Genomic DNA, 18,820 nt, shown 5'->3' with positions numbered 1-18,820 from the left:
ACCATTTTGTAGAGTTCATTTTTCTAAAAGTTTTCACGTTTCAACATTTTAATTTCATTAATCTCCTGATCTTTAATATTTTTTCTAGTTACTAGAAAAACTGTGAATTATACACTGAAAGCGTTCACCGGCCGTACGAGCACGTGGGCCACATATTTGATACGTTGATACCACTATTCACTGTTTTTTTCGAAACTATAAAAACGTATACATAATATAATATAGTGGCCATTTAAATTTCGTTCGTGTTAGATAAAACTAACCAACTTGTTTTATGGGTCTATAAGTAATAATTTGTTTGTGTTGTTAAGCTGATCCATTTAATTTATTTTCTTGCAAATAAAATAATTATTATCTTGCGCCATTTGTCAAGTAAATTACATCCTACAATTTCGCTTAGATCTGTGTGTAATAATAGTAGTAGCAGTGTATTTAATTTTTGTATTTTCTTAACTTCTAAAGCAATAACTAAGTCTTCTTAATTAAATAAAATTCCTGAATTATAAGGTTTAACTGTTTCGAAATAAGGGATTTGCACTGATCATATTTTAATTCTTGATATTGCATGTGCAATTAGAAATGAGACGATTAATTGTTGTCCGTTTAATAATTGTAACTTCATGTTAGAAATAATGAAAAAAAAAACGACAAATTTTAACCAGAGTTTATTCTCTGCTTATACCTACCATCCATAACTATCATACTATTTTAGTGTAATTGATTTTGTTTGTATTAAACCATTACTTTTTAATAAATAATTTACATTTTCTAATTATATTTCAATTATTTTCATATCAAAAATGTTGGATACGGGATCATATAGTTTATTTATCGTGATTTGTTTTGTTTTTTAACATAAATTATTTACACTACAGTTAATCTCTACTTCAATAGTAATAATAAAAAAAAATAACATCCAGTAACATAATCGTTATTGTGTATATAATATATACATATATATCATTAATTAAACCATGTACTCAATAATGACATTTCAATTTATTACTCCACATTAGAACATGAAATAAGTTATTTTATCGTCATTTAAAGCAACAAATTTTAAAAGGGCAATAAATTAAATTTTAAATTAAAAATATATTGTTTCCTAAAATATTATAACTTCGTCTAATCTAATTTATCACAGTCAACAAAAGCAAAATTTGATCATCAGACAGACACAGATAACGTTTTGTATTTAATAAAGAATATTATACTATAATGATTGTAATGACAGCATGATATACATTGTCTAGTTGAAAATAATAATAATGTCGTAGTGCATCCCGAAGTGATCCTTATAGTGTTCTCGGAGTAACAGAACACCCGCGAGTGTGTCCGAAGGAAAAATAAATCATATTATATTATCTAAACGCAAATTTGTATGCATGAATGTTTCCATTAATGAAATCCTACTTTGTACAAATGTTATTTATACCTTATACGTCACTGGCGTTGCACTTTAATGTATATTAGTTCTATTTATAACAAATCGTAATTTAATTAGGAAACGATCTGAAGACTGCGTTGGTATGTCTATTTTATACGATGATAGTCTATGACATGATAATAATCAAAACAATTACAGTAATGCACTGGGATGAATGGTAGAGAAGTCATTTATTTATTTATTTGAAATATATAAACGAGCTTATTATATATATTCGTATTATATATTTTGGTCGCGAGTAAATAACTTACTGTAGGAGGGTTGCAAGAGGGTGCGAGTAAACGGAAACGGTCGAATGATACAACACATTTCAAAAACAGTTTCCTCTCCCGCGGGACCTATACTATTAAATATATTGAATATTATTATACCTTTAGACACTTGTGGGGTGTATATACAGTTTAAATAAAACATGTGTGTCTGTATATATATATATATATATATATATATATATATTATTTGTGTTAAGTATCATAGTTGTCTATATATAATATTATAATAATGCACACACGGGATCGAAAAGCGTGTCTATCGTGTATTGTTTTACCAACGTCTTATGCGAATCGACCCTATTTCCATTTACCATGTTGTCCATTTTCCCCGGATGAGCTCTTCACCTGTTGCCTGAACCACTGCCGCCACTCAAGAGATTTGCGTAACACGGTTTCAATTCAACACGTACTATCTTATGGTTATATATAATATACACTCTTTGTGTAACATATACTATAGATATAATTCACATAATTCTAATATTAAGCGCAGTAACAAAGATTAAAACATATTGTTTTCAACGATAGGTGCACAATATTAGCGGAACTTTGTTTAATATTAGAATAATAATCAATATTATTGATAACATTACGCCATTATTGCTAGGACTATCACGTTTTTTCATCATTGATCATTCTGCAGTCACTGCCTCGCTTGGCCCATATCACTTCTCCTCTGCACCTTGTTTAAGAATCCCGTGGCCTGCTGAACCTTTCACTCTAACTCTCGAAGTCTCTTCAAGACTCGCTTTCAAAGCCTCTTGTAATAAGCCCCAGACGCGTTCACGGAATCCTGCCTTAAAGATATAGATATAATAAAGATTTATACTTTATATTGGCCTATTATACCATCCTTCGTCTTGCTACACATACGACATACGTGCTGTAAGCATGTATATAATTCGTGTGCCGAATTAGTTTCGTTTCATGCTCAGTGTATAATTATCGATAAAGTAACGATATAGATAAAATAACTTATATAAAAACGTTGTATAGTTACTTCCACGTGACAACTGTATTATGAATATTTATTACCTATGTTTTATTCAAAAACAATGATACGTCTGGCAAAAATTGATTTTTGGCAATTTCAGAAAAAGCTTTTAAAAGGCCACTTTTCTAAGCAAAATTAGTTAGGATAAATTTAGGTCGCTGCCGTAATGTCACATCGTTCAGTCGTCCTAGTATTTTAAAAACTACCAAAAAAATCTGCCCAATTGTGCCCTATTGACTACTATACGCTAAATATAAACATGTAAAATCATTCCGAGTCATAATACACCCTTGACCCTATACATAAACTTACTCACTTACTGTAATAGTTGTGTGCAGCGTAAATTGTAACAAAAAAAAAAAAAAAAATGCGCATAGGTACGTAAAAAACAATATTGTATGAAATAAAACTAAAAAAGTGTAATAATTAATGTATTACACGTTCGTTGCATAGACCATTTTTCAAATATTTACAAACAATACAATTTCAACATTATTTCCGTGTAATATACTACACACGTACATACATATTTGATGTTTATAATATTGTAAATTAACGACAAAATCGAAGTATGTATTATAGATATGTGTTTAACTCCGCAAATAATCATTATCAATGAAAAACGTATAAGATATATTCAATAGAGCATAATACTTACAAGTAGGTACATGGTAGTATTTCTTGCTTTCAAAAAGCCCCTGCTAACAAGATGGACTTGCATTGCGTTTGTATTTTTTTATCGCATTTCATATAGGCGTAATGTACTATAATATATTTTTTTACGAACATTGACTGCAGTGGCATCACGTAGAACATCTAAAAACGCTTATGGGGGAAAATACTTGGTGATTTTTCAACTAACGGGATGTAAATTATTGTATATATATATATAATATCTATTAATAATACTAACGTATTATACGATTGTGCGTATCCGTCATTGTTACGATAGATATATTATATTATATTATATTATAGTATTATTCTTTATAAAAATTGATTTATTCAACATTTTCAAATGTAAGAATGTTTTTATTTTTTTTTTACTAGTTAAGTAAAAATTAGTTACTTTGTATAACCTACCTAAATATTTAATAATTAATTGTTGTTACTTAATAACTCTGATTAATTATTTGTACTTAACTTTCTATGTATTCACTTAATTTTAATTAATTTAAAATAATTTATGTTAAACGGAACAACTTCCGTAATAAAGATTATTATTATTATTACTAGTAGTAGTAGTAATAATAGTAGTGTGTATACATCGTATAAGTGAGGTGAATATCGAAATTAAACCTGTAAATCTACGGAAAGGTTGAATCGATTGAAATCTCACTACGCAATCTATGATGTACGAGTATAATAATAATTGCCTGCCATCTTCACAAAATATATTATTTTTTTTTCTCATAAAAATAAAATAAATGGAAAATGGATACCCAACGTTTAAGTTAAAAACCACGTATATAACGTTATATGATAAATTATAAACTACAATACCTATATGTTCATTTTATATACACGTTATGAGAAATGAAATATCATAATATATGGGACCTCGGTAAGAGTGGTCCACTAAATCTGTTTGCTTGTGCGGGTTTAAGTATATATTACTAAATAAACCTTATATTTATACGTCAATAGTAGTTAGTAGTTATGCCCAGCGGCACCGCGCTTGAGTATCAGCACTTTGTGTTTTCGACGAGGGTCGTGTGGAACCGTTGAAACAATCGACGTGTCTTCTAACGCTTGTTAGGTCGTGCAGAGCGGCGGGAAACGGGTGCTCACGCGAAGTTCGCTTCCGGAGATTGCACTGCGTTTCGGTGAAAAACGTTATTAAACCTCCAGGCGCGTGCACTGTTTTCGATGCTCAGTAAATATAATAACACTATACATATCATTATGCGCACACAGGAATAATGTATGTGCTCTGGGTTAAAATTAAATACGTAGTGCATATAGTCGTTTCTACAACGTTATATTTATTTATTCATTTACGATAAACGGGTATGAGAAAAAAACATTTTGGTGCAATAATACAGCAATAATATACATTTACTTAAAAAAAAGAATGAAATACTATTCGATAAACAATAATTTATAATTATTGTATTATATAATATTAATATTAAATTTATGAACAACAATAATAACGGAAACAAAACAAATATAATTTACCATAATAATATAGAAATCGAATAACAACTATATTTATTAAATTCAAAGCTAAATAATACGGTTAAATATTATATTGCTTGAAAATATTCCGTGTCATAGCAGGTTGATATATTGCAGTATGATAATGTAACAATCATGACTTGAGTTTTCGACCACCGCCCTGTAATATTATTTTATTAGTTAAGTATAATAATTAAAAGTACACCTATTAGTATAATGGTGTATAAGCAAGTGTACATGAAGCAAGACTCACAGTTATTGTATTAATATAACAGGTTTTTACACAATTTATCTAAACAACGATAGCTATTTAATAAAATATAATATAGAAATTGACGAGTTGATTTTTTTATTTTTTATTTAATATAAATTCTCAGCAGTATAACGGTTATTATGTTATTAATATTATATAAATAAGGTATAAGAAATTAAAATAGTTGATAAATTATTATGATTTTATATTTCCTGATAGACATTTTAATGAATTCCAGTTGTATGATTGTAACGAGACAAACACTTATTGTCAATGATAATGTGTGCGTATTATATATACAAAACACACTGCAATGATAAAACCTAATAATATTTTATGAGATAAAATTTATGTAATATATCAAGTATTCAAATAAATTGATTTTAGCCACGACAATGGTATAAATACATTATTTACATGGACTAATAAACAATAATAATTATAATATTGTATCATAATATATTCATATATAATTTTAAATAATAATGCAAAAAACACAATTTTTCAATGATATTTCAAATAAATCAATATTGTACAGACATACAGAACACAAACTAGCAAATTGTGCATTATTAAATCATTACGTAGATCAACATTTCAAAACGTTTTCTGCACAAAATATCGGGAACACCTTTTATGTAATTTAAAAAAGAAAATCGTCGTTAGTGTAGCATAGGCAAAGCCATTCCTGTAGAATATATTATACTTCTGCAGGTTGTATTTATGCGAGCAAACAAACCACGTAGTCCACGTAGTCGTATACCTGCAACTTTTTTTTTACCTCTGTGATACACAATGTTAATTTAGTTTTTATCTCGTTTTCCATTTCACAATCGCATAGTATGGCCATTGCGCGCGTGTGCCTAATATTATAATATTATATATATAGACTCGCGCTTTATCGATTTTAACTCGCACCTATTTCCTAATAGCTTTTCGATTTATTATAACTCGAGTGAGATTCAAACGAGCACTATACGTATACGAGGTGTGATCAAAAAATACCGGGACTAAAATTATATCTGCGCTAAAAATAATCGAATCGGGAATATACACACATCAAATAAAAATAGAGGTAACACTTAATTACGTTATTCAAGCCGCGATTTAATATTAACTGTTAGTAATGAACGAAAATTAATTGAAATCAGATACTTTTATTGTGTCTGCCGTTTTTGTCATGCCGAATAAACTTGAGCAGCGTGTTTGCATTAAATTTTACGTTAAACTAGGTAAATCAGCGACTGAAACTTTTGAAATGATTAAAAAAGCATTTGAAGATGAAGCGATAAGCAGGTCTAAGACATTTGAATGCATAAAAGGTATATTGAGGGTTGTGAAGACGTTAATGATGACTCTCGTGCTGGACGACCTTCAACATCAAGAAATGTGGAAATGGTGGTAAAAGTACCAATAATTATTCGATCAGATCGACGAATGACGATAAGAGAACTTTCTAGTGAGTGTAACATTTCTATTGGATCATGTCAAACTATTTTGACTGAAGATTTAGGCATGAGACGAGTCTGTGAGTCTGTGCGAAAATGGTCCCAAAATTGTTGTCTCAAGATCAAAAAAATCATCGAATTGAAGTTTGTCAAAGTTTGAAAGAACGAACACAAAATGACCCAGGGTTCGTTAAAAATGTAATAACTGGTGATGAAACTTGGGTCTATGGTTATGACATAGAAACTAAACGACAGTCATCACAATGGAAATCAGTAACTTCACCAAGACCCAAAAAAGCTCGACAAGTTCGTTCTAACGTGAAGACCATGTTGATTACTTTTTTCGATATTAAAGGCCTTATTTATTACGAATTTGTTCCAACTGATTAAACGGTTAATCAGACTTACTACAAAGAAGTTTTAATTAAATTACGAGAAAAAATCCGTAAGAAACGTCCAGATCAGTTTCAAAATCGATCGTGGTTGTTACACCACGACAACACGCCTGCTCATTCTGCCTTATCAATCCGTGAGTTTCTAGCTGATAAACAAATTCCAGTTGTACCTCATCCCCCTTACTCGCCAGACCTCGCCCCTTGTGATTTTTATTTTATTTCCAAAAATTAAAACTGACCTCAAATCACAAAGATTTGATGATATTGAAACAATAAAAAAGAATGCGGTGGATCAACTCAAACAATTTAAAGTCGAAGACTTCCAACACTGCTTCAAAAAGTGGCAGGAGAGATGGGACAAGTGTATGACATCGGGCGGTGAATACTTTGAAAGAGATTAATATTTGAAATATTATTTGTACATTTAAATAAATAAAATAAAAAAATCCCGGTATTTTTGATTACATCTCGTATATATATATATATATTATATGCTGCAGTGACACCGTAGTTTTTTTTTTTTCGATCTGTCTTCCTTTAATTATAAGAGTCTTATAGATATTTGTCCTTGTTCGATACGACAAATAAATTGTATTATACATATACTTATTTTTTTTAATAAATGATAATCTGAATCTCGAGCGAAACCCATTCCGAAAGTCCATTTATCCCAACAATATTTCATTGTCTTTGAAGTTTTTTTTTTTTAACAACCTAGCTCTATGTTCGTTGCAAATAACACGGTGCGTTTAATAGTTTGAGAGAATCAAATTTCCTGATTATGCGTGTATATATTAATGATGCAGTACGGCCAGCGGAAGTGAGATCGATTACCAGCTTAATTTATAATCTCAAGTTGTACCGATAACACAGCAGATTATTATCAGATCTAAGACCGTATCGTTGACATCTCTAGGGAATGATCTATTTTCCTCGTCGTTGTACACCAATCCTCTCGAATGTTCTCAGTGAACGAATAATCGTTTTCAAAATTAATAACCACGATAAAATAATATCACAAAGAAAACAACTATAATGCGTTGTTGTCATTCGTCAGTCACTGAAAACTATTATACTGAGTATAATACTAGTATATTACTCATCATATTATATGTATAGTATATATAAGCAAATGCACACTGTGAGATGGCTCGATAATAGTGTTCAATATACTAAGACTTGTATGTCCTGTAATCTTCTTTTTTTTAAATACATATATATTTTTAATTATCGGTTAAGATTTTATAGCGATGGTTATTGGCTTGTTTTTAGATTAGATATCCAGTTTATAAATAAAACAAGTTTATCACGTTATAGAAAAATTAACATATTAATTCAGTGTTGTTTCGTTAAGTACGTGTTAGTGAGGTTGGGTTAGTAAAAGTTTTTCGTGCTGGTGCTTCAGTGTGTTTTAGGTATTTGATTACAATGTGATTGATTGTAAAGTTTTCCTTGTATGTGTCACATGTACGGGTCATGTCTTTGTCGATGAAGTGGGTTAGATTTATGTGTCCTATTTTGGCTCGGGAGTTCATTACTTTATCTCATCTTTTTAATGTTAAGAGAAAGTTCCATTTTGTAATGGAATGCTTTATATTTCTTAATTAGTTTGTGAATAGTGCTTTATTTTATTTTTTTTTCCGTGTTATCTTTGTTCCTTGAATATTTTGGATTTTTAATTGATTTTAAAGCGTTCAAAAATTCACTTATTCTTATGGAAAAGTCAAAATTAAAAAAATTTAACGACTTTTAGAGTTTTTTAAATGGCATAAATGTCTCAATATTGTATAAATACTATAGTACTGGATTAAAATGAAAATTCATGGTTCCTTGGCCTATGGTTACCATTTAATCGATTTTATAGTAATTTTAGACGTAACAGTGTTTATACATTATGTGTTTATGTATATTTATACTATTAGGTAGATACGATTGTAAAAATATTCCCGAAAAGGGATTTCGGATAACTTATTATATTATTTGTTTAGTGTTAAGTGATCATTAAGTTGGATATCAAAGCCAAAAAAAAGAAGTACGTTGTACGTTGTATTTTGTTTAATATTTGTGTTCGATGTTTAGAAACTAATATTTTAACTAATACTTTTAAAGTTTTAGAAACTTGTACAGCTGCTATTGAATACTTTAGTGGTTAAGTTGTGCAGTATATATTCGATAGATTATTGGTTTTGTAATATATTTATTTAAGCATTTTTTTCATCTTTATTTGAATATCCTACATTACACAAAATAATTTCAACAGGACTCATCATGAAAGCTCTTATTGTTAAATAATATATACATTGGTTATGTAAGGAATTTTTAGTTTTTAGTACATTTTATTTGTTGATTTTAAATTATAGCTATCCAGACAAACGCGCGATTAACGAAATGATGAGTTATTTGTTTATTATGATGAAGCTTTAGTTACCAATCCCTAATCATTTTTTATTAGTATTTTTGTCATTTAAATTGTTGATAAATATTTGGATGATTTTAATTGTTATAGGTGGAGTTTCCAACTTATAGTTTATCATTAAACTGTAGGCCCAAGATGTGGACATTGTTTGAAAAAGCCAACATTGTGAGTTTATGAAATTAATTACTAGCTGGTACGACCTTTATTATTTTTATTAAAACTGTTGCATTGCATTTTGAAAGTAAAAAAAAAAAAAAAAAAAATGTTTAATCTGTTTCTGTTGAATTGTTAGAAAAATAATCCAGTAACGGTTAAAAAAACGGATAGCAGTATTAATTTGTGAGCTATTACAGTAAATATTATAGTCATTTGCAAAAATAATTTATTTAATAGGCCTGGGTAGATTTTTTCGAATATTATTTTATAATAATTTGTATATTGCAGTAGAATAATACGTAGTGGGTATCGAATGGATCGAGTGATTTTTGAATAAGTATGGTACGTGCAGGGAAATGGGTGTTATTGATTTTTTTTTATTACTATATAATATTATATACACGAGTATATACGAGTAACGAGTAGATTATAATATTAGCTATATATTATAATGCCAACTAATTATAACAACGTGTACACAAAGGACTATAATGCGTAAATAACATATGTTATGATATTATTCGAGTGAAATCGCTCTGCCGTCCAATTTATTCGAATCGAGTACTATATGGCAGCATAATGGCTTCCGATCTACACGTATTCGCGTGCGTAAAGTCGCCCGCTCCTACCCTAATACTATTATAATGCCTTGTGATCGGATAGGATTTTGCGTGAAATTCGGTCTCACATTGTTGCGCGTAGCAATAATTATAATATATATCTGTGATACAACAATGGTAGGCATTTCGTGATTGATAGATAAACGAACGTGCTTGGGTTCACAATACATGCGCGTTTGACGGATCGATATTGTACATTAATTTATCTGAGGGCTCGCTGAAACCGTAAAACCGCTCTGGGACATTCGTTAATGTGGTGGAAATGACAATAATATTGTGTCTTTTACATCAAAAGTCATCGTCACAACGTCATTTTACTAATTTCAAAACTTTTAACCCTAAAATATCGTCAAAGTTGGCTTCCAAATGAGTAAATACTGGAAAAAGTGTTATTATTAACGCACGGATCTTTTTGCGGTAAATAAATAGTAAAATTAATTATAGTATTACACTAAAAAATATCGGAAACGAAACTTAAAATGTTCATCGAGAAATAACAAAGTTTTATTAAAAATAGTATTATTTTATTATTTTACAAAACAATGTGATTTGATTAAAATTGATAATAACCATTTTACATATTTTATATTTTCATCTTAAAATTAAATTATTATCACATAGAAAAAATCACACACATATATCTATCTTCTCATCGTTTAACTGGCAAATAAAGCTTTTTATTCCAAACTGAAAGAATCTTTTTTTTAGAATCAATACATTTTTATATCTGGAAAAACTTCATATCTGTGCGTATTGAAAATACATGTAATCATTTAATGTCAACCATATAAATAACTTTCTTTCTCCAGTCTGTAAAACATTTATTTTTTTATCAATCTATTTTTTAATTACTGATTTTCCATTAAAAAAAAAAAAAACATTTTCACCGTAATCTGAAACGTACCTTTTTTTTATAAATTTGGTGATAATAGTAGACTTAATTTTGGGCAAATTTAATTTAAAAAAATAATAAAACAACACAATTGCTTAAAATCATTGATTATAGAGTAGAAAAGTTTATTCTATACTGTAACATGAATGTTATAATTTCAATTTTATCTTTGTTTAATAAAATAATAAATAATTATAGGTGTTGTTGAATTCAAAGCTTGGAGGACGGTGAATAATTACATTTTTTTTCTTTATTTTTCTTAATTATTTTATTAAATTGGAAAAACAGTTCTATAAATGTGCAATACCAACAGAATTGCAATTCAATTGAAAATATGCCAAAAATAGCAAAACATTATTTTAAACATTATGTTTATATTTTATTTTGTACTTGTACAAAACGAATTTAAAATCTATTAAGCAACAAATGTAAACAAAGAAAAAAAAAATTGCGAATGAAACATTCATTCACTAGTTACCAGGTTATCGAGGTCTATATAATTATCTATTTACACTATTATAACGCCGGTACCGAAAATGTAATCACTACATTCTTCGGGTCTTTTTATATAATATTAGCCGATTTTTTTTTTCATCAGACTTCGGTATTATATTATATACTTTGGATTACAAATATTTATAACCTAATATACTCAGTGTCAGCAAAAAATGAAAATGACTGAGGCAGCCGGAAACTGATATAATAAATCATTAGAACGAAGACGGTTTGAATGGGGAGAAAATTCGATTATGTACATACTACATATACGTATAATACCGGTTTAGCTTGAATACATACATTCCGTAGCATATTATATAGATTATAGATACGTATTAAATGTAAAAAATTAACCAGAATATCTCAATCATCTCTCTCCATTACAGCCGTAAAGCTAAATAACAAATAAATAATAATTTAATTATATGTACATAATAAAAATAAGCCAGTACTGCGTGATACATAATGTGTACCTGCCGATACTGTTTTTAGATATTCGTTTAAAATATCAGTTTTGTGTAAATTAAATAACGTTTTTGAAACGAATATTATGTATAGCAATAAAATATATATATATATATATAAAATATATCGTAATATTCACTCCCGACGGCCTTTGCAGACGCAATAACGACGATAGCATAATAACCAGGTGTGCACGATATTATATTATGTAATATTAATCTGATCTGTACAGTTTAGCAGTTATCATCAACTACCCTTGACGCGGTGCGGGGCTTATTGGATATTTGTGATGGGCTCGTGAATCCGTAGTATCACAATATCACATTATTATATCATTCGCATTATAAAAGTCATCGTTGTAAACTTATGTAGTAGACAGATTTTTCCACGTATATAGGTAATGATTAATATAAAACACAATACTTATATTATTTTACGCGTATATTGTTTTATATACTCGTATATAGTTGATAATATTAAGTTTGTCGCACTCATGATGGGCTACCGGTATAGTATTATATTCTATGTTGTACACGTACAATAACCACTGTGCTTGAACAATCATCATATATTTTTCGTATACAATATATAGGTAGGTAAAATATGCATTATGTCTGTATGTGTACCTATCTATGTAGGTATCGTGTGCGTATAAATTCAGTTGGTACTACAAATCACATTTGCACACCACTCGGCGTTATGGCATAAATACATATATATATATATAGCTACATGCATGTGTACATATATATAAATATATTAGATATATGTGTGTGTGCTATATATATATTGCGTCGAACCACATACACTCGTCGCTTGTAGTTTTTTTATCATTATTTTTATCCGGCCGGGACTCTTTTCGCTTCGTTTAACCACCACGCTAATGGCAACCGGGGCGTTCCACCTGTAATGCCGTTATTTAATATTATATTATGTACCTACCTTATACTATATTATATTTTATAGTCATGTGAGCGCGTGTATTGTTTCAATGACGTACATAAACGGTAAACAACGCAAAATCCAAAAGCTTTTGTCTACGATATGCACATGTATTATAATACTCTAATGGGCCTTTTCACTTTCGTGTGGAAAAATTCCTGTGCCAAACTATATTATATCCTTATCAAGTAGCAGCTATAAAAAAAAAAAGTAAATAAAAAAAAACCGGGGAAATCATATACAAATGAATTCATTAAAAATATACATGGATATAATAGTTATATTTATATAATATTATTACTACTATTATTATTGTTTTGAATGACATAATAAACATGGGGGTATGTGCGAAAAATAAGACGAGAATGAAAAGCCACATCATATTTTTATGGCTTAAAAACAAGAATATGATAATACTACAAACTAAAAAATAACAATTCAAAAAAACAATAAATAGCGCCGTTCAAGAATCGACCCCCAGCAGTTCTTGTACGTGTTTAAAATCGTGTTGTACAGATTTTACCCATTTAATTAATCCTGAACTTTAGAAAATCGGTTAAAACGTTATTTTTATAAAAAACGTTTTATATTTAAGAACTTAAATCTGCTATTTTTTTTTTTTTTTTTTGAGAACCATTAATTTGAATTACTACTTTATTGATCAATAAGGCAGCAAGGGGAAAATTTTATATTATATTATCTTAAAATTGTTATGCCTTGTTAAATAACATAATGTTCTAAATATGTCATTTGACTAGATAATTATTTGTCTAACTAAATGTAGGCATTATTATAAGAACTTTAATAGTATCATAAAATATGGGTTGCTAACTAGATGTAGTAGATTTACATGTTGATATTAATGGCATTATATATTCTTGTTAATCTAAAGATATATGGCAATGAGATGCAATGACTATGTCACAAGTCATGATAAGTAAGGTCACGTGTATTGAGACAGCCTTTATTTACGAAATGTTCTTAGTGACTTAGTTGATAATATAACTTCTTATGCACCATTTAGTCTAAATCAGTTAAAGATCAAAAGGTTATTATGATTATGAGCAACAGACAAATAGAAATTTAATTAGATGTATACAATTTAGTATATCAGTCATATAGATTATAATTCCTTTGAAGAACTAACTATAATATTATTTTGCATAGGTTGTCAAATGTATATAAATTAGCATTTCTAAAAAAATATTCCACTGTGTCATTTAACTATTTCAATAAAAATGTAATACTTAATCGACAATAATGTCTTGAACTGATTACATAAGTAGTTTACACAAATTTGACAATCCGTTAATAATAATTTATAATTATTAAACTTGTATCTATTATAGATTTTGATCGAAGCAATACACAATGTTTTTGAAGATCTCAATTTAAAACATTTAATTACATAATAACCCTAAACTTTTGATAAAAAAAATATATATATATATACGTATATTATATGAAATTAATTAAAAGATAACTCAACATATTTTACACAACCATTTTCCGAGTTCTTTCTTTTAATTTAGTTATGCATGAGTAGGGGAGGGAAGCCAAGATTTCTTAACTTTCATTATATTTGGTCCAGTTAACATTTTTGAACGAGACGCACGTTTGCGAAGGATGTATTATAATGTAATAACAATATAATATAGTTAAGCTATTTCCGCTTTACTGGTATTTTGTGCACGACAAGAGATTTCATTTTCCGCAATCCACTACATGCGTATATTATGATCCCGTCGAACTACTACACAACAATATTTCATCACTTATATAACAATAATATGTATTATACACCTAATTATAATATGTCTAAACCGATGTACGTATACGGTTCATAATACACAATAAAGGCCGAGATTATAATGTACAATGGAAGACTGCGCGTTATTTCGGACCGGGTATATGATATATAATAAATGATCATATAATAATGCAGACATTAAGATATACGAATATATTATATAGACGTGATGTGATGACAACGGAATTTAAATTTCATCGATGAACCTCTTATTTTTCGTTTTAGATTCACCGCCACATTATACAGTGGCTGCTATATTATAGACACGACATTGGCTGCATCTAAAATATGAAAACCCGACGGAAACTGCATCGAAATTATAAGCTTGTATATCATATGCGATATTGTGTTTGAAAGATCCATATAATATTATTTTATCATATGAATATATTTTTATTCGGATAAATTATATGACATTATCGCGTTGCAAAGTAGGCCATGAATAAATTAATTTCCATATTATCATCATTGATATGCGTTTTCTATTTTGAAATAATATATGTTTATAATAATATTATGTTATAATAGACTGCTATTGAAATATTTACTATTATTTTTAATTTTCCTTTTTTCAAACGAATTTTCGTGAATCGTGATATTATTATGATATTAAATTAATATTTTTTTTTTTTATCGTATGCAAAGAAAAAATATAAAACACACTACACGTGCGACGTGCTTCTACGTTGATTTTTTTATGACCTATTAAACATGACAATTCAAAATTAATTATAATAATATATATTGTGCGGAATTATAGCAGAGGGTCGAACGTTCCAAATATTCACGATAACTATCCACTTCGTATAAATCGATAATGTACAAACAAAGCGTAAACAGTGGGTAAAACAAATCCCTGAAAGTGAATTGAAATAAATAAATAAAAATGAAAAAAGCTGAATAGCCGGGATCCGATTTAAAATATTATTATATTATCGAGTTTGGAGAAAAATAACCAAAAAAAAAAATGCATAAAAAATTCTAAAATAAACATAATAATATTATACTATTTATGCTAAAATGTAAAAACAATACAAGTGGTACTTTAAAACTTTTATTGTCATAAATATTAAATACAATAACTAATAACATATTATAAAAAATTAAATTTTATTCTCATTTAAATAACTATTGCGAGTAATCAATAATAATTATGAGTAATGCATATTATATATTGTTATGTTGAATTCATTTTTTTAATTAAATTGCCTAACTAGATATTTAAAAGAACTGGCTCGTACTGTTGTGTTTTTAAACTATTTTTAAACGTTTAAAAGATATTTTCGTTTCAATAGAGATTGTCACTTTGACTAATTGATTCATAAACGGAACGAGGCTTATTAATTACGAAAAGCTGATTTTAAGATGTATAAATTAATATTTAATAACTTTCAGGCAAATGGGACTTCTTAAAATCAAAGTATTTCGAGAAAATTTAATGAATGAGTAAAAAAATTAAAAATAATAATGGTATAACTTTAAAAATGGAGCTTAAATTATGCTAATAAATTTTTTTCAATTTTTATTTAAAAGTAAAATGTATTCAAAATATCAAATACTCGTACACTTTTGTTGCTTGTTTTTTTATTTTCTGACCAATATAATAAATTGCTGTTTTTTCTTTCGGATAATCCTTTATTAACCCACAAAGTTTAACAAACAAACTTGCCATGTATCGATTCTTTTGACAAAATATTCGAAAAAAGGACGAAAAACCATTGCAATTTGTAAAAACTCAACCAAAACAGAGGATGTTTAAAAAAAAAACAACAAAATGAGTAGTTTAGATTATAGAAAGTATATCATTATAATATATTATTTTAAAAAGTCACGGAAGTCTCTATATAATTTAAAGCATTATTAACGAGCTGTATTTTAAAATAATATTATCGTATAAAAGTCAGTTAATTAATTTTACGTGATTTAAATACCGTTTGGACATTTTTGTAAGTGTATAACATTAATAAATAATAACACTCGTGTCAGAAGATAGAAAAGTTTTTCATTTTTTAAATTTTATTACAGTGTCCGTAATATTATAATGTTTTTAATAAATTTAATGTTGTTATGGTAGTGTGTACTACGAATTGTAGGTTTTATGAATAAAAGCTGTGGGTTATTAACTTCGAAGGTACTCGCTGGCCTGAATTAAAATAATTTATTTGGTTGAATAAGAAAATTGTCATTTATAATCTTTAAAAATATTATAAGATAAAATTTAGTTCCTTTCTGAGTAAGTTTATAATTTTATGTATGCCAGTAAATTCACTAGTAGTAAAAAATACATGTTCAAAACGTATTACCTATATAAAAATATCTGCAAGAGCGGAAAATAAAAGACGTGCCTATAATGAATATAAACCCATAGCCGACGTCACGCGTCGCATTAATTAGGTACCGAGAGTAAAATTAATTCGATAGGTTTGATGCATGATTTTCTTGGACTTTGAAAATTCTGAGCACGCACAAAACGAGAAAAAGATATGTATTCGAGAAAAAAATCGTGGACAGTTCAGTGAACGGTTCAGTTTATTTCCGGACTCGTAATATTATGCACATAATACCGGCAGCCGTTGTATCAATTATACAACATCACATCATAATAATATCACGATGGAAAATCATTTGAAGATTTCAAAATAAGCGTATCTAATATCTATAGAGATTTTTCGTGGAAACCGTTTCCGGGCGTAATATTTTGAGTTAACATTATCTCAAACGATGAAAATAATACGCTCTCAGTGCTCTACCGCCGTTCAGCGCATAATAGAGATGTTATTTCACGTGGGGCTTACGTCTCTTTTGGCGACCAGTAGAATTTCACTATAAAGTAGCACTCAAACTCCTTCTCGAGTTTTTGACGAAACACTCGAAATTCTTTCAGGTAAATCCCTGTAATATTACAATATTATACATCGCGTGCGCACAACGATTTATACAGAAATTCGACCGTTTTGATAACAACAATAATAATAATAATATATAAATTATAATACTGCGAGGTTTCGGCGTCCGGGGAGGAGATAAATTACAGACATTTCGACGCATACCGTAGTTCCATTACCTAACCTTGTAATACGTACAGACAAGTATAATACACACACACACACACACACATATATATATGGACTTGTATTATTCGCCGGTATAATATGGTCAGTCAACTCTGGGCTAATTTGGTAGGACATGTTTTCTTGTGCCGGACTTTGCAAAGTATACACATATATAATATAATACCTTACCCGCCGTATGCATAGGTATCGCAATGTTCACAATAAGGTACGCTCGCATATATAAGTTTATTATTAAATATACATTTTGTGCATATCTCGCGTGTTCGAGAGGGGTTGAAACGTATTAATAATTATTACGATAAATCCCTCCGTGACGGTGGCGGCGGGCGGTCGTCTTTCGGGAATATTGACGCCCTGGCCGGAGGAGAGGCAAAACTTGTTGCCCGGAGGTGCGGACTCGGCAATTCCGTTTTTCACCGTGCCGAACATAATATCATATTATTATTATTATTATTATTATTATTATTATATTTGCTATCGTCGGCATTACTCCGATTACGCCGTTTTGTATTAATGCTATCCGCCCGACAACGACAACAGTAAAGTTGCCCCAATGTAGACGACGCTACATCGATTTCTCGGTATTAAATATTATGTTCTTTGTTTGACCTCACTATATATGTATAGAATACGTTTAATCTCTCTGGGGCGCGCTCGTAACTTCCCACAGTCCATTAGTCGTCCAACATCGTCGCAATGACCGTGTTTCATGGCCCTGCGTCAGTCTTTGAGAAATCGTTAAATTAGGAAGGGAAATAAAGTCGGTTTATCTCTGATTAAATTTAACGAACGATTAACACAACACAGAAAATGAAACCTTATCTACAATGATTGATAAAAAAAAGAAAAAAAATTATTGACCATATTAGACCTGTAACTTCGTATAAGGCTTGGTAAAGCGAACATTTTATGGCGGAACTCTTTACCCGAATTCTATGATCGACATGACAACTGAAA

General features: G+C 29.1%; 1 protein-coding gene across 1 annotated transcript in view; it reads left to right on the top strand.

Annotated features, from left to right (window-relative positions):
- LOC113554936 overlaps positions 1 to 18,820 on the top strand; it is a 248,619-nt gene that overhangs the window by 47,402 nt on the left and 182,397 nt on the right. The window contains exon 2 of the mRNA XM_026959038.1: positions 9,497 to 9,571. The gene's annotated coding sequence lies outside the window, so the exon portion shown is untranslated. The remainder of the gene's footprint in view (positions 1 to 9,496; positions 9,572 to 18,820) is intronic.

The sequence above is a fragment of the Rhopalosiphum maidis genome, chromosome 2, assembly GCF_003676215.2.
Source record: "Rhopalosiphum maidis isolate BTI-1 chromosome 2, ASM367621v3, whole genome shotgun sequence".
Taxonomy (NCBI): Eukaryota; Metazoa; Arthropoda; class Insecta; order Hemiptera; family Aphididae; genus Rhopalosiphum; species Rhopalosiphum maidis.
This window is presented reverse-complemented; position numbering and strand designations above follow the sequence as displayed.